Source organism: Aegilops tauschii, chromosome 5, assembly GCF_002575655.3.
Source record: "Aegilops tauschii subsp. strangulata cultivar AL8/78 chromosome 5, Aet v6.0, whole genome shotgun sequence".
In the NCBI taxonomy this organism is placed as follows: domain Eukaryota; kingdom Viridiplantae; phylum Streptophyta; class Magnoliopsida; order Poales; family Poaceae; genus Aegilops; species Aegilops tauschii.
In genome coordinates this window covers 245,004,093-245,020,273 of record NC_053039.3, presented here as the reverse complement: position 1 = coordinate 245,020,273, position 16,181 = coordinate 245,004,093, and the positions used below count along the sequence as shown (strand labels likewise).

The window sequence follows — 16,181 nt, the reverse complement described above, 5'->3', positions numbered from 1 at the left end:
CGCGTGGATCCGGCTTGCCTGCTCTCTCTCCATGCTCCCATCCGTGCTCCCACTTCATCCTACGGCTGTTCTTTTTTTTTTCTTTTCTAATCTAATCATCTCCCCCCCTTGATTTTCAGGAAGTGGGGCCGGACCTCATTTTCTTCCAATCAAATCAAGCCACGGGAGCACGGATGGGAGCATAAAGGGAGCAGGCAAGTCTCGTCCATCTCGCGTCCAGGTGGTCGTGCTCGAATTGGTTTTCGCTCGAAGCTCATATAAATGGGGCCTTACCTGCTGCTGCTCCTTCCGGTACGTGCTACTTGTTCAGTTGCGTTTGAGCGCCCCAGTGGGATCTCGCCGTCCTCTGCGAAAAACACACACGCCCAGCCCCCCAGTAAATAAGGTGGCAGCACCCCATTGGTCCGGTTTTCACTGATTGAAAAAAGTCAAAAAAACCAGGTAAATCAAACCTGGCTAGATTTAGTATATTAAGAATTTATTAATTCTGATCCATGTCGAGCGGCGAACAAATCCAGTAGGTGTTGAGCGTTCGTGCGATTTCTTCCTGCTTGCCCCGATTTCATGTTTTGCTCGGCCGCGCCTCCTCCCTCTGTCCATGTTTCAAAGTAGCTCAGGCGCGGCGTCTACTCGCTTAATGTTTTAAAGCAGAAGATGAGGATGTATAGCCCCGCCGAGCAATCGCCTATGCCGAATCAGGTGATTTTTCTCGGCCCCTCAAGTTTTCTTCCTCATTCCCTTCTCCCGTTGTTCCTCCTTCCCTTCCCACGGCCGCTCCCATGGTTGCTCCCCCCCTCTTCCATCATGCTTCTTCTCTACCTTCAATAGCGCTTCTCTGCCTCTCCCGTGCAGCTCCCCCCTGCCCCTCCTATGTCTGCTGCCCACATCCTCCCACGGGCGCCTCTCTCCAACCTTCTCATAGGGCATCTTTCTCTGCCCCTCCCTTTTCTCTTTTACATTTGCCGTAGCATCTCCCCTGTACAGTAGCCTGCTCATTAAAAATCTACATGTCAGAAATATCTCAAGGCTCAAGTTCCTTCTTGGCTGCACATAATTTGTTTTCTCTTCCCCTTTTAGGTTGTTTTGGAGCTGTAGATGAAGATTTGGTAGCAGATCAGAAAATTTGCCGGTGAAGGTCACATAATAGATCTTGCTGATTATGTAGTTGCATAAAGAAATTGACTTGACTCACAGTGTGCTACATCATACTAGATATTTGGTTCCATGAACACTTACTTCATTTTATATGAATGAATCAGATTGCCAGTTAGTTTTTACTCACAATTGATTGTTGTTGTTTTGCTGAAGAGTTTGTGACAAAAAAGATAATTGTTACAGCTGAGAGCATAGACAAATCTTATGTCGTAACAGGTTTGGAGTTACGCTGAGAATCAAAATGTCAAGGCTCAAAAAACTAGATGCTGCCTTCAACTATGTTCCTTTGTCCATCTCCTCAAATACTCTATATCATGTTCCTTTCAGCGGTTAGATATTTTTAGTGACAATATGTCAGCGGTCGATCTCATTGGAGTTTTCCTTTGGTGTGTAGTCATCTCTTATACTGGCCATAAATTAGTACATATAAATTCAATTTATATGTACAAGATTCCTGCTCTATGGCATTTATGGTTAGTGATATGTAACAGTGAGCTGCCGTATCTTGTTTTCATCCAGTTAGCAAAGCATCATTTTCATTTTTGAGAAGAGTTGATGATAGCCCAGTTTATAAACTTACTCCAGATTGGACCGATGTTGATAATTCTTATTCTTTTGTTAGATATATGGGTCAATAGATTTTGTGATTTGACTCCCTGATAGTCTAAGTTGCTTCAGTTTTGTACCTAGATCAGATTGTATTTAGGCAGCACACTGTACAAGCATTTTCAGATGTACAGGATGGTAGACGTGCATATCATGCGGGTCTCCTCCTCTGCAGTATTGCGCAGCCGTTTCAATTTTGAATTGGCATTAGACTGGACTATAAGATGTTTAATGCCTGCAAGCATGGCCTAATTTATTAACAAAGAGAACTCTATATCCTACTACAAATTCGTGTGTGAAATGAGCTGACAATAGGATTATCGACTACTCCATAGGTTTGCTGGGCAATTGCCATTCTTTTTTAATGGCAGTTCTATAGGCCTTGTTGGAGAAGGAAATTTCCCCCTTTGTCGTGTTCTTATGTCAAATATATCGTGTTTATTTTTTTCATAACGATCACATTATATTGATAATTTATAATCCACCAAGTTCTTGCCAGAAAAGATGATGAAAAGATAAATAGAACTTTTGTTTTTGAAATTTACACCTATTTGCAAGGCCCCATATGAATACATTATCGATGCAGTACTGTTATTGTTCGTGATTCTTTTATTACATTTCTTTTGCTCTTTGAGTGAGGAGCTTGAAAAGAATATATCTCAAGCGCACTGTATGAGGCTTTAGAAGGAAATACATACGAGACTTCAGGAAGAAGGGAAGACAGAACAGGCTAGGAAAGACTTTGGTAAGGTGTAGGACTGATTTTTCTCTACTGTTCTATGGTATCCCTTCTATAGTTTGTTCTGCACATGTACCTTGCACTTGGTACAGATCATGATGATATTTTCCATTATATTTTTGTCAATGGAACAACTAGCTAGAAGAAACGGCTTACCATGTTCCCATTTGAGTCTTGTGTGCAAGCCTATATTGTATACTATCTGTCCATAGTATAATTAACTAGAAGAAACGGCCAACCATTCTTCTATTGGAATCTCAAGTGCAAGGCCATATTATGAAATGATATAAGCATGTCAGATTCAAGGAAGTTGCTGATCTGATGTCACGTTACACTATTTGTCCTCCCCGAAGTACTAAAAAACAGAAATAATGCATTTTCCTATAAGTAATCATTTTATTTTTTATTGTACTGCGTAAATGTATGATGTTATCATATACTATTTCATAGAATGATCACCGTGGTTGCCGTTTGGTATCTTTGTTTAGTATTGCACCACCATTGCTTGATTAACTAAACAATCATCATCTTTACCTATCCTTTTGGTAACTGCACATCGCCTTACTTTGATCTGGTAAAAGAGGAAGTTGAAAAGAAGCATGAAGAGTAACAAAAAAATCTCTGCCTTTTTCCTGACGGGTGTGATCTTATCATGTTGGCTTTCTTATATGATGCCAGTCCCGTGTGTTGATACCAGATCGCTATAACGGATGAGTTGCTCCACAGATTTGGAGAGAGTAATGGTTTGTTCCTAGGTTTGTGGTGGAATCGAAAACCGCTTCAGTGTCCGACTTGTTGTAAGCTGGCCGAGTTATCATCTTCGATTTTAATTTTTTTTGCCAAACCGTCAATCTAAACAAATAAAAACATATCAGTGATCCATGTTTGAGGAGAATAATGGACAAATATAGTGAAGTGTTTTTACACAATATTTTTCACAATAACAAATCAACCATCTACGCAATCTGTTTCACCATGACACTAGCACAATTTTAACAAAAAAATAGCGGATTCTTTATAAAAAAACTGAATATTATTATAGGCTGTCAGTCTAGCAGATCATGTGATGCAGATTAATCAGCCCTTGGTGAACAAGGAAGTAGTACAAAAGGGAATTAGATGTTCGGTGCCACTGACTTTGTATGTTTTGTAGTACTTCTGTTCAGTGGCAATGAATTTCTTCAGTTTGTACAAACCTGTAGAGCACTTATCTGTGCACTTGTATGTTCAGTGATGATGAATTTGAGACCCAGTATATAAAACATGTGTTTTTGTGAGTGGTAGTGATCGTTTTAAAACAGAGAGAGAGAGAGAGAGAGTACAGTTTCATCAATTTATATTGTTTGACCGATGCAAACTTTACATAGCGTCTGTTATCGATCTAGAATGCATCACGAATGGTGACAATAAATTTATCCTTTTCAGTTTGCTTCTATACATTACTTATTTGTTGAGAATACAACATTATTCTCATAGTTTCGTTACTTTAATTTAAAATTCAATGTATACAACAAAGATGCCACCTGCAAACACTAAGTATCAACCGGGCGGGGCGTGACGCCTTGCGGGTATAGCTAGTTCACTATTAGGCATGAAGCATTGTCAGGTGTGGTGGTTAGGACACCTGCGCTAGTGCATCAGGTCACCGGTTCTAACTCTCACCCGTCCTTTTTTTTGGTTATTTTTATTTACACTGCATGCATAGTGACGTGTGGAACCCAGCGAACGACCAGTTAAAAAAAAATCCAAGGGTCTTCCTGAAAAATAATTCACATGCACCGCTTTCAGTCGCTGACGCGGACGCTTGCCATGCTGGTGTGCCATGCAGGCAATATGTACGTGTACGTGAAATGTGACCGTATTTGTATATCCAAGCAAGTTTGATGATTAAAATTACGTATTTTACAAGTTTATGCATTAAATTGCCCGCCGCGTGCAAGTTCTAAGACCTCTGGTGTATTTACCTCTTTGGAGTTGTGAGTCGAAAGTTCTAGCCAATCTTGTGGGAGGTGGCTGTCAAGGCTTCACGAATTTCAAGAAGCTCTCCAACAACTTTCAAAGTTCACTGCTTATTTCTCCAAGGAAGTCATGCAAACTTGCTTACTTTTGAAACCATTTTCACACCTAGCTAAGGGGGTTGTCCCTGCTATAAAACTCCATCTCCCCATCTTCTTAGAAACCTTTTGTCAAACCATTCAGCTACAAGCTTATGCAACAAGACTGCTAGCACTACAAAAAAAATACACTTATGTGATGATATATGTTTGTCACACTAGGTCACGTTTTCTGTCATGCATGTACATCCATGACAATTTGATGACTGAATCAAGATAGTCATACCTGTGCTGTCGTAGAAGTGTTCCATGACAATGCCAAAATTATCATCGTAGAAGTGTCCATTTTCATGACGATAAATGGCGCGTCATGGAAGTGTTTTCGTCAAGGGTAACCAACACGTGGCATCCACCGTAACGGGTCGCCGTTAAGCTATCGAGTTCTGGTTTGGATCCGATAACCCGTTAATAGCTCGAACCAATGGGGATTTTTCACGTGTAAAATTCTGATTCGCCAGAGTATCCACGTGTCAGCTCAGCGTTGGGACAGATGTCGTCCATCCAATGGAGGAGACGTGCCTATGATACTTTGACATGTGGCATGGCCCAACAGTAGCCCATTTAAGATTAAAAAAAGGCCGGCCCAACCATGCCCCACAAGATTTTGTCATACTCCGCTAGGCCGGCCAACAACCTGCCATGGTTTGGGCCAAATTACGGCTCACATAAGATCCGGCCCGTTATGATGTTTATCATGTTTTGGACCAAATGACAGCCCACATCAGATCCGGCGCGTTAACAATCTGCCATGTTTTGGGCCAAATGACGGCTCATATCGAATCCGACCCGTTAACTGCCTAACATATTTTGGGCCAAATTACGACACATATTTGATCTGACCCATTAACAGACAAGGAGCTTTCGGCCCCATTGGGGGCCATTTTAACTACGGCCTCTTAAAGGCCCATGTAATAGTTCAGCCCGATATTACTTTCGGCCCGTTAATGGCCATTGGTAGATATGGGCCGTTGTCGGCCCGGTTTCACTTTCGGCCATTTAACGGTCGGTGCTGCATGTGGGCCTATTTCTGGGTCGAAGTGACTTTCAGCCTCTTAAAGGCCCGTAGTCTTCGTGGATACATTTTAGCCCAAACTGACTATTGGCCCATTAAAGGCCCGTGAGATAACTGGGCCTAATGATGGCCTGCTTTGCAACCGGCCTGCTTACGACCCATAATGTTATTGGGTCAGCTGTGGCCCGACACATATTTTGGTTGGTTAACGACTCGTTTTGTGGCTGGGCCAATCATGGGCCTCCGACACTGTTCAGGCCCATTCTACTTTTCACACTGTTTAAAGCCCATTCCATTTTCTGGCCCAATTTTTAGGCAGCTGGTTTACTCAGCCTGTTTGTAGCGACCAGACCTCATACAGTCTAGTCTCTGTGCATCAGTGTCATCCCTGGATCGGTAATGCTGACACGCACAGTACTTTGAAGGATTTATAACAGAGAGCAATCACACACTTATTACATCGAATAGTTCAAGAGAACTCAATACAATAAATATGGCTTAAGGCCATCTAAAATACGATAACAGCGGAAGGCTTGGAAGATAAAGTGAGTCCATCAACTCCAACGGCATCACTGAGTATAAGACCACGACCTAAGGCTCCTCACTCGTCGTCTGAAAAGTCTGCAACATGATACGTTGCAGCCCGAAAACGGGTCAGCACATGGAATATGTTGGCAAAGTAACACATAGAGAGTAATGAACAGAATAATGCTATCACTACATGCATATTTGGCTGGTGGAAAGCTCTATGGTTACAGTTTTGCGAAAAGCCAATTTTTCCCTACCACAAATGAATAAATTTTATTTAACTATCATGGTGGTTGTTAAACATTGAGAAGGTACCTCCAACTCAATCCCAATTAAGAACGTGATTAACCCAATCAAATTAAATTAAGTAACATGATGATGAGATTCACATGATAATCCAAGAACTAGATACTCAAGATGTCCATAACCGGGGACATGGCTAATCATGATTAGTTTGTACACTCTGCAGAGGTTTGTGCACTTTTCCCCACGAGACTCGATCGCCTCCGCTTGATTTCTCGCACTACATGGTGTTTGAGAAACGGATGACCGAGACACAGTCTTTCAGAAACACTACTCTTTACTCCGGGTGGACAGTTACACCTACTTTCCCCTACATCTGCTAGCCCACCTCTTCAAGAGGTCATGTAACCTACTCAACTATGCTAGAGCCCATAATAGCTTGTGGCTGCACACGGAAGTTTCTAGCACGAATAATCTCATGATCCCTTTGAGTCTGGGTGGCGGTCCATAGGATGATCACACGGGTACTCCGGGATATCCAAAAATACAGACAACACTGGTTTCTCCAGGTGCCTCAATCCACCTAGATGTAAATTAAAGTAGCCACCTTAAGTTGAACCATAAATTAATAATCTCACATCTGTCATGAAGACTTCACTCAAACCCAATCCACGTCTACGAGCATAGCATAGCAATATAGCAAACGTAGAAGTAACTCCAAGGGTTTGATAGTAAACAGGACAATAGGTACTACCTCATCTACTTCCCAAAACCCACATATTAATCAGATCCTAATCATGCAACTATTTGAGGATTGATCTAATGCAATAAAACTGGGTGATGAAAAGTATGATCAAAGTGTTACTTGTCTTGCTGATGATCCGTGAAACCTAGAGACTCGTAGTAGCACGCTTCGCACTCCGGGTACTCTATCGCAAACAAACAATACATACATAAGCAATCAAGCAAGGGTGCACGAAATAAAACTCAAAATAAGAGATCTAACCAAAAAGTTCAACTTAAGAACTCCGGTTTGCAAAAAGAATCAATTCAAACGAAGCAACGAAGGTCAAACGGCGAAAGAAACAAGCTTCGTTTACTAATCTGGATCTAAGTCAAATTTTACAGTAGCAAAAACTTGTTTGAGTTATTTAAACGGAAAGAGAATTTCGAGACGAAACTCTAGGTGCTTGAATCGCCTGATTCCGATAAACGAGCGAAAAGTTATACTAAAACGAAAAACATATCGAAAATCGCGATCAGGAATAATCGCGGAAAATCCGAGAAAAAGAAAAACTGACGAACAGGCTAACGATCGAACGTTCGCTGTCTGTAAAGAAAAAACGAAAACCGTTCGTTAAAACGAACGAACGAGCGAACGGGCGTTCGCTATTTAACTAAACCGGAAAAAAAATAAACCAATCTAATATAAAAAAACGCAACTCAGTTTCGAAATAAAACTGAACGGTTTTTCGAGAAAAACCGGCGGCTACCTCGGTTCGCGTGACGGCGGCGGCGGCGAGCGGCTCCGGCGGGTGGCGGCGTCGGGCGAGAGGCGGCGGGGCTCCGGCGGGCGGCGGCGGTGCTCCGGCGGGTGGCGGGTCGGTGTCTGGGCACGACGAACTTTGGCAACGGTGCATACTCAGGGAGAACACTTTTATCTTGAAATTTAGTGAGAGATCTTCTTATAATGGTACCGTCAATCAAAGTAAGATAAGATGCATAAGATAAACATCACATGCAATCAATATAAGTGATATGATATGGCCATCATCATCTTGTGCTTGTGATCTCCATCTCCGAAGCACCGTCATGATCACCATCATCACCGGCGCGACACCTTGATCTCCATCGTAGCATCGTTGCCGTCTCGCCAACTATTGCTTCTACGACTATCGCTACCGCTTAGTGATAAAGTAAAATAATTACATGGCGATTGCATTGCATACGATAAAGCGACAACCATATGGCTCCTGCCAGTTGCCGATAACTCGGTTACAAAACATGATCATCTCATACAATAAAATTCAGCATCATGTCTTGACCATATCACATCACAACATGCCCTGCAAAAACAAGTTAGACGTCCTCTACTTTGTTGTTGCAAGTTTTACGTGGCTGCTACTGGCTTAGCAAGAATCGTTCTTACCTACGCATCAAAACCACAACGATAGTTTGTCAAGTTGGTGCTGTTTTAACCTTCGCAAGGACCGGGCGTAGCCACACTCGGCTCAACTAAAGTGAGAGAGACAGACACCCGCCATTCACATTTAAGCAACGAGTGCTCGCAACGGTGAAACTAGTCTCGCGTAAGCGTACGCGTAATGTCGGTCCGGGCCGCTTCATCTCACAATACTGCCGAACCAAAGTATGACATGCTGGTAAGCAGTATGACTTATATCGCCCACAACTCACTTGTGTTCTACTCGTGCATATAACATCAACGCATAAAACCAGGCTCGGATGCCACTGTTGGGGAACGTAGTAATTTCAAAAAATTTACTACGCACACGCAAGATCATGGTGATGCATAGCAACGAGAGGGGAGAGTGTTGTCCACGTACCCTCGTAGACCGAAAGCGGAAGCGTTAACACAACGCGGTTGATGTAGTCGTACGTCTTCACGATCCGACCGATCAAGTACCGAACGCACGGCACCTCCGAGTTCAGCACACGTTCAGCTCGATGACGTCCCTCGAACTCCGATCCAGCCGAGTGTTGAGGGAGAGTTTCGTCAGCACGACGGCGTGGTGACAATGAAGACGTTCTACCGACACAGGGCTTCGCCTAAGCATCGCTACGATATTATCGAGGTGTAATATGGTGGAGGGGGGCACCGCACACGGCTAAGAGATCAATGATCAATTGTTGTGTCTATGGGGTGCCCCCTGCCCCCGTATATAAAGGAGCAAGGGGGAGGCGGCCGGCCAAGGAGGAGGGCGCGCCAAGGGGGGAGTCCTACTCCCACCGGGAGTAGGACTCCTCCTTTCCTTGTTGGAATAGGAGAAGGGAAGGGAGAAGGAGAAAGAAGGAAGGGGGCGCCCCCCTCCCTAGTCCAATTCGGACTAGTCCATGGGGAGGGGTGCGGCCACCCTTTGGGGCCTTTCTCTTCTTTCCCGTATGGCCCATTAAGGCCCAATACGAATTCCCGTAACTCTCCGGTACTCCGAAAAATACCCGAATCACTCAGAACCTTTCTGAAGTCCGAATATAGTCGTCCAATATATCGATCTTTACGTCTCGGCCATTTCGAGACTCCTCGTCATGTCCCCGATCTCATCCGGGACTCTGAACTCCTTCGGTACATCAAAACACATAAACTCATAATATAACCGTCATCGTAACGTTAAGCGTGCGGACCCTACGGGTTCGAGAACTATGTAGACATGACCGAGACACCTCTCCGGTCAATAACCAATAGCGGAACCTGGATGCTCATATTGGCTCCCACATATTCTACGAAGATCTTTATCGGTCAGACCGCATAACAACATACGTTGTTCCCTTTGTCATCGGTATGTTACTTGCCCGAGATTCGATCGTCGGTATCTCGATACCTAGTTCAATCTCGTTACCGGAAAATCTCTTTACTCGTTCCGTAATACGTCATCCCGCAACTAACTCATTAGTTACAATGCTTGCAAGGCTTATAGTGATGTGCATTACCGAGTGGGCCCAGAGATACCTCTCCGACAATTGGAGTGACAAATCCTAATCTCGAAATACGCCAACCCAACAAGTACCTTTGGAAGCACCTGTAGAGCACCTTTATAATCACCCAGTTACGTTGTGACGTTTGGTAGCACACAAAGTGTTCCTTCGGTAAACGGGAGTTGCATAATCTCATAGTCATAGGAACATGTATAAGTCATGAAGAAAGCAATAGCAACATACTAAATGATCGAGTGCTAAGCTAACGGAATGGGTCAAGTCAATCACATCATTCTCCTAATGATGTGATCCCGTTAATCAAATGACAACTCATGTCTATGGCCAGGAAACATAACCATCTTTGATCAACGAGCTAGTCAAGTAGAGGCATACTAGTGACACTCTGTTTGTCTATGTATTCACACATGTATCAAGTTTCCAGTTAATACAATTTTAGCATGAATAATAAACATTTATCATGATATAAGGAAATAAATAATAACTTTATTATTGCCTCTAGGGCATATTTCCTTCACAAACATAGTTCACGAAGATCCTCTGCTAACTTCTTGGGTAACTCTCCGGTCATGAGCGTGTTGACATGGCTCTTGCGGCTCAACGCATCGGCTACTACGTTAGCCTTCCCTGGGTGATAATGCAATCTCATATCATAATCCTTAATGAGCTCCAACCATCTCCTTTGCCTGAGATTCAACTCCTTCTGCGTGAAAATGTACTTCAAACTCTTGTGATCCGTGTATACCTCACAATGGTTTCCGATGAGAAAATGTCTCCATGTCTTCAACGCATGCACTACGGCTGCTAACTCCAAATCATGTGTAGCATAATTCAACTCATGGGGTTTAAGCTGTCGTGAGGCATATGAAACAACTCTTCCCTCGTGCATTAGCACTGCTCCAAGTCCTCGACGAGAAGCGTCGCAATATACTTCATAATCCTTGCGTTGATCTGGCAGAATCAACACTGGCGCTGTAACCAAACGTTTCTTCAATTCCTGGAAACTAGCCTCACATTCCTCAGTCCAAATGAATTTGGTGTCCTTCTTCAACAACTCCGTCATAGGCTTTGCAATCTTCGAGAAATTCTCGATGAATCTCCGGTAATATCCTGCGAGTCCAAGAAAACTCCGGATTTCTCCAACTGTCGTGGGTGCTTCCCAATTTGTCACAGTGTTAACCTTGGTAGGATCTACTGCTATTCCTTCTCCGGATATAACATGTCCAAGGAATCCAACTTCCTTTAACCAAAACCCGCACTTGCTGAACTTGGCATATAACTGATGTTCTCTGAGCTTTCCAAGTACCAAACGCAAATGCTCCTTATGCTCTTCTTCATTCTTCGAATAGACCAGAATATCATCAATGAACACTACGGTGAACTTATCCAAAAACTCCATAAATACTTTGTTCATCATGTTCATGAAATAGGCAGGTGCGTTAGTCAGGCCAAATGACATAACGGTGTACTCATATAGCCCATACCTTGTGGTAAAAGCTGTATTGGGTATATCCTGCTCTCGAATCTTCAACTGGTGGTATCCTGATCGCAAATCAATCTTGGAAAATACTTTAGCTCCTTGTAGTCGGTCAAACAGATCATTGATCATCGGCAGTGGGTACTTGTTCTTGATTGTTACTTCATTCAATCCACGATAATCAACAACCATCCTCAACGATCCATCTTTCTTCTCCACTAGAAGTACGGGTGATCCCCAAGGTGACGAACTTGGGCGAATATATCCTTTATCCAGTAACTCCTTAATCTGCTTCTTAATTTCTTCCAAATCCTTAGCGGGCATCCTGTACGGTCTCTTAGATATTGGCCCAGTGCCTGGCAAAAGCTCAATCAAAAACTCGATGTCTCTATCCGGTGGCAATGCCTGGCAACTCCTCCGGAAATACGTCAGGGAATTCCTTCACCACTGGTACTTCCTCCTGTACAACTCCTGATAAGGAATTCACTTGAGTCCTCTTCGGCACATGTCGGGATACATACTTAATCCTTCTTCCTTCTGGGGTAGTAAGCAAAATCGTCTTACTGGCGCAATCGATGTTTCCTCCATACATCGATAGCCAATCCATTCCCAAAATCACATCCAAACCTTGTGACTCCAAAACTATTAGGTCTGAGGGGAAAACATGCCTACCTATGGCCAATGGCAACTGAAAACATCCTTGGCTTGCCATATACTCTGCTCCTGGCGACGTTACTAACATAGGTGTTCTAAGAACTTTGGTGGGAAACTTAAACTTATCCACAAATCCCCTTGATATGTATGAATGTGATGCACCAGTATCAAAAAGAACGATTGCAGTAAATGACTTAACCAAGAACTTACCTATTACTGCATCAGGCTGTGCTTCAACCTCCTCCACATTAACATGGTTCACCTGTCCCCTGTTGAAAGGGTTCGGCTTCTTCCCCGAGCTTCCATTGCCATTTCCATTCTTTGCTTCTGGACAATCAGTGGCATAATGTCCAGTCTTCTGGCACTTGAAACAGGTAACGTGGCTTAGATCCCTCTTGGCTGGGGTTGATGGGTTGGTACGGTTCTGTCCGTTGCTTCCTCCATTCCCATTGCCATTCTTGGGGCCACTATGATTGTGCGAACTTCCTCCATTGTGATTGTGACCTCCATGGTTATGCTGAAGGTGTCCTCCCGAGTTCGGGGTAAAACGAGGCTTCTGGTGAGCTCCTGTACTGTACTTTCCTTGTCCATACTTCCTCTTACGACTCTCAATCTGCTGCTGCTTCCCTTCAATCATGAGAGCTCTATCTACCAACTCCTGGTAGTTGTTAAAAGTTGCCACCATCAACTGCATGCTCAGCTCATCATTCAGTCCTTCTAGAAACTTCTCATGCTTAGCTGCATCCGTAGCAACGTCATCTGGGGCATAACGTGCTAACTTACTAAAATCCTCCACGTACTGGCCAGCGGTACGTCCTCCTTGGCGTAAGTTGCGAAACTGACGCTTCTTCATGGCCATAGCTCCTGCTGAAACATGGGCAGTACGGAAAGCTTGCTGAAACTTGTCCCATGTGACAGTGTCAATGGGGTGAGTGGCTGTGTAATTCTCCCACCATGATGTTGCGGGTCCATCAAGCTGATGTGCGGCAAGACGCACTCTCTCCGCATCTGTGCATCCTGCAGTGGTCAGCTCCCTTCCAACCTTGCGGAGCCAATCATCTGCCACAATCGGCTCGGTGCTACTGGAAAACACCGGCGGATTTAGCCTAAGAAATCGGGCTAAGTGATCAACAGGTGGTGGTGGTGGTGGGTTGTTGTTGTTGTTGCCTTGGTTTTGAACTAGCACTTGCATCAGGGCATTCTGCTGCTGAATCAACTGAGTGATCTCTAGTGGGAAAACAAATCCGGTGTCGCGTCTCGGAGGCATCTGATGGTTTAGAAAAGATGAGAAAATAGAATAGAATGAGGTCTAGAGGGAAAACACTACCCATATGCACATGAGACAAACACAATCATATCACTCCAATCAATTCAAACAAGGCATACAATCGATCTAACTATCGTTACAAAGTGCTTGGACTATAATATATACATGGTGGAATACTACTACTAATTTGGTGGTCTACTAGAAAAATTGCTCAGTCGAAGACTCCATGATATCTGCTCCGGCTTCATCCTCCAAATCATCCTCACTGGGGTCCGAGTCGGTGTCGTCAATGATGATGTAATTCTCCGGGCAAGTAGAATCGTCATCATCTCCTCCTGGTGCTGGGTCTCCCATGAAAACTCCTAGCTTCTTTGTCAGGTCGTCATTCTTCTGCACTAGTGCGACGATTTCCTCCATATAATCCTCGCGTGTAGCCTTGAGTTCTTCCTCCAGTTCCATGATCCTAGTCTTTGCCTTCTTCAGTTCTATCATGTCTGCGCACATCTGGTTCTCCTGGCGACGAATGTGCTGGTTTAACTCCTGGATGAAACCTGCAATAGATCTATCCTTCCTGGTACTGATCATCTCCCATTGCTCGTCTCGGCGCCCACAAATCTGATAGATAGTATCCTTGAGATCATTGTGGTACACTTCTCCAATGCGTCCCATGGTGATGTGGGCTGCCATGCTCTTTCCTAGACTCCAGGTTGGTGCATCAAAGGAAAACTCTATGGGCTCAGTGATTGGCATGAACGTCCTTCCTGGAACTTGAACTTGAATCATCCAGCGCTCCTCTTCTGGTAGTGTGGCGTTGTAGGTTCCGGTGAAGCTTGGTATTTCGATGTTCAGGTACTTAGTAACTTCCTTCAAGTGTCGTCCAAAAGGTGTATCCTCATCTGGTTGCGCGAACTTGTTCCTTGCATCCGCCATCCTAAAAGAGTGGAAGAAAGGAGAGGAGTCAGAAATGAGAAGAGAGTAGTGATCTAGGGCTTTAGCTTAGTGGTCGTGTCCTACAGTCAGCGTGTGCTCTGATACCATCTCTGTAGCGACCAGACCTCAAACAGTCTAGTCTCTGTGCATCAGTGTCATCCCTGGATCGGTAATGCTGACACGCACAGTACTTGAAGGATTTATAACAGAGTAGCAATCACACACTTATTACATCGAATATCTCAAAAGAGAACTTAATACAAATAAATATGGCTTAAGGCCATCTAAAACTATAACAGCGAAAGGCTTGGAAGATAAAGTGAGTCCATCAACTCCAACGGCATCACTGAGTATAAGACCACGACCTAAGGCTCCTTACTCGTCGTCTGAAAAGTCTGCAACATGATACGTTGCAGCCCGAAAACGGGTCAGCACATGGAATATGCTGGCAATGTAACACATAGAGAGAAACAGAATAATGCTATCACTACATGCATATTTGGCTGGTGGAAAGCTCTATGGTTACAGTTTTGCGAAAAGCCAAATTTTCCCTACCACAAAGGAATAAATTTTATTTAACTATCATGGTGGTTGTTAAACATTGAGAAGGTACCTCCAACTCAATCCCAATTAAGAACGTGATTAACCCAATCAAATTAAATTAAGTAACATGATGATGAGATTCACATGATAATCCAAGAACTAGATACTCAAGATGTCCATAACCGGGGACACGGCTAATCATGATTAGTGTGTACACTCTGCAGAGGTTTGTGCACTTTTCCCCACAAGACTCGATCGCCCCCGCTTAATTTCTCGCACTACATGGTGTTTGAGAAACGGATGACCGAGACACAGTCTTTCAGAAACACTACTCTTTACTCCGGGTGGACAGTTACACCTACTTTCCCCTACATCTGCTAGCCCACCTCTTCAAGAGGTCATGTAACCTACTCAACTATGCTAGAGCCCATAATAGCGTGTGGCTGCACACGGAAGTTTCTAGCATGAATAATCTCATGACCCCTTTGAGTCTGGGTGGCGGTCCATAGGATGATCACACGGGTACTCCGGGATATCCAAAAATACAGACAACACTGGTTTCTCCAGGTGCCTCAATCCACCCAGATGTAAATTAAAGTAGCCACCTTAAGTTGAACCATAAATTAATAATCTCACATCTTTCATGAAGAATTCACTCAAACCCAATCCACGTCTATGAGCATAGCATAGCAATATAAGCAAACGTAGAAGTAACTCCCAAAGGTTTGATAGTAAACAGGACAATAGGTACTACCTCATCTACTTCCCAAAACCCACATATTAATCAGATCCTAATCATGCAACTATTTGAGGATTGATCTAATGCTATAAAACTAGGTGATGAAAAGTATGATCAAAGTGTTACTTGCCTTGCTGATGATCCGTGAAACCTAGAGACTCGTAGTAGCACGCTTCGCACTCCGGGTACTCTATCGCAAACAAACAATACATACATAAGCAATCAAGCAAGGGTGCACGAAACAAAACTCAAAATAAGAAATCTAACCAGAAAGTTCAACTTAAGAACTCCGGTTTGCAAAAAGAATCAATTCAAACGAAGCAACGAAGGTCAAACGGCGAAAGAAACAAGCTTCATTTACTAATCTGGATCTAAGTCAAATTTTACAGTAGCAAAAACTTGTTTGAGTTGGTTAAACGGAAAGAGAATTTCGAGACGAAACTCTAGGCACTTGAATCGCCTGATTCCGATAAACGAGCGAAAAGTTATACTAAAACGAAAAACA

At 43.6% G+C, this 16,181-nt stretch overlaps 1 long non-coding RNA gene across 1 annotated transcript; it reads left to right on the top strand.

The window, feature by feature from the left end:
- The first annotated feature begins 454 nt into the window (after positions 1–454).
- On the top strand, positions 455–2,995 carry LOC120964676 (uncharacterized). The gene is made up of 2 exons (XR_005756998.2): positions 455–699; positions 1,078–2,995. It is a non-coding gene; the product is annotated as an uncharacterized lncRNA (long non-coding RNA).
- The last annotated feature ends 13,186 nt before the right edge of the window (positions 2,996–16,181 follow it).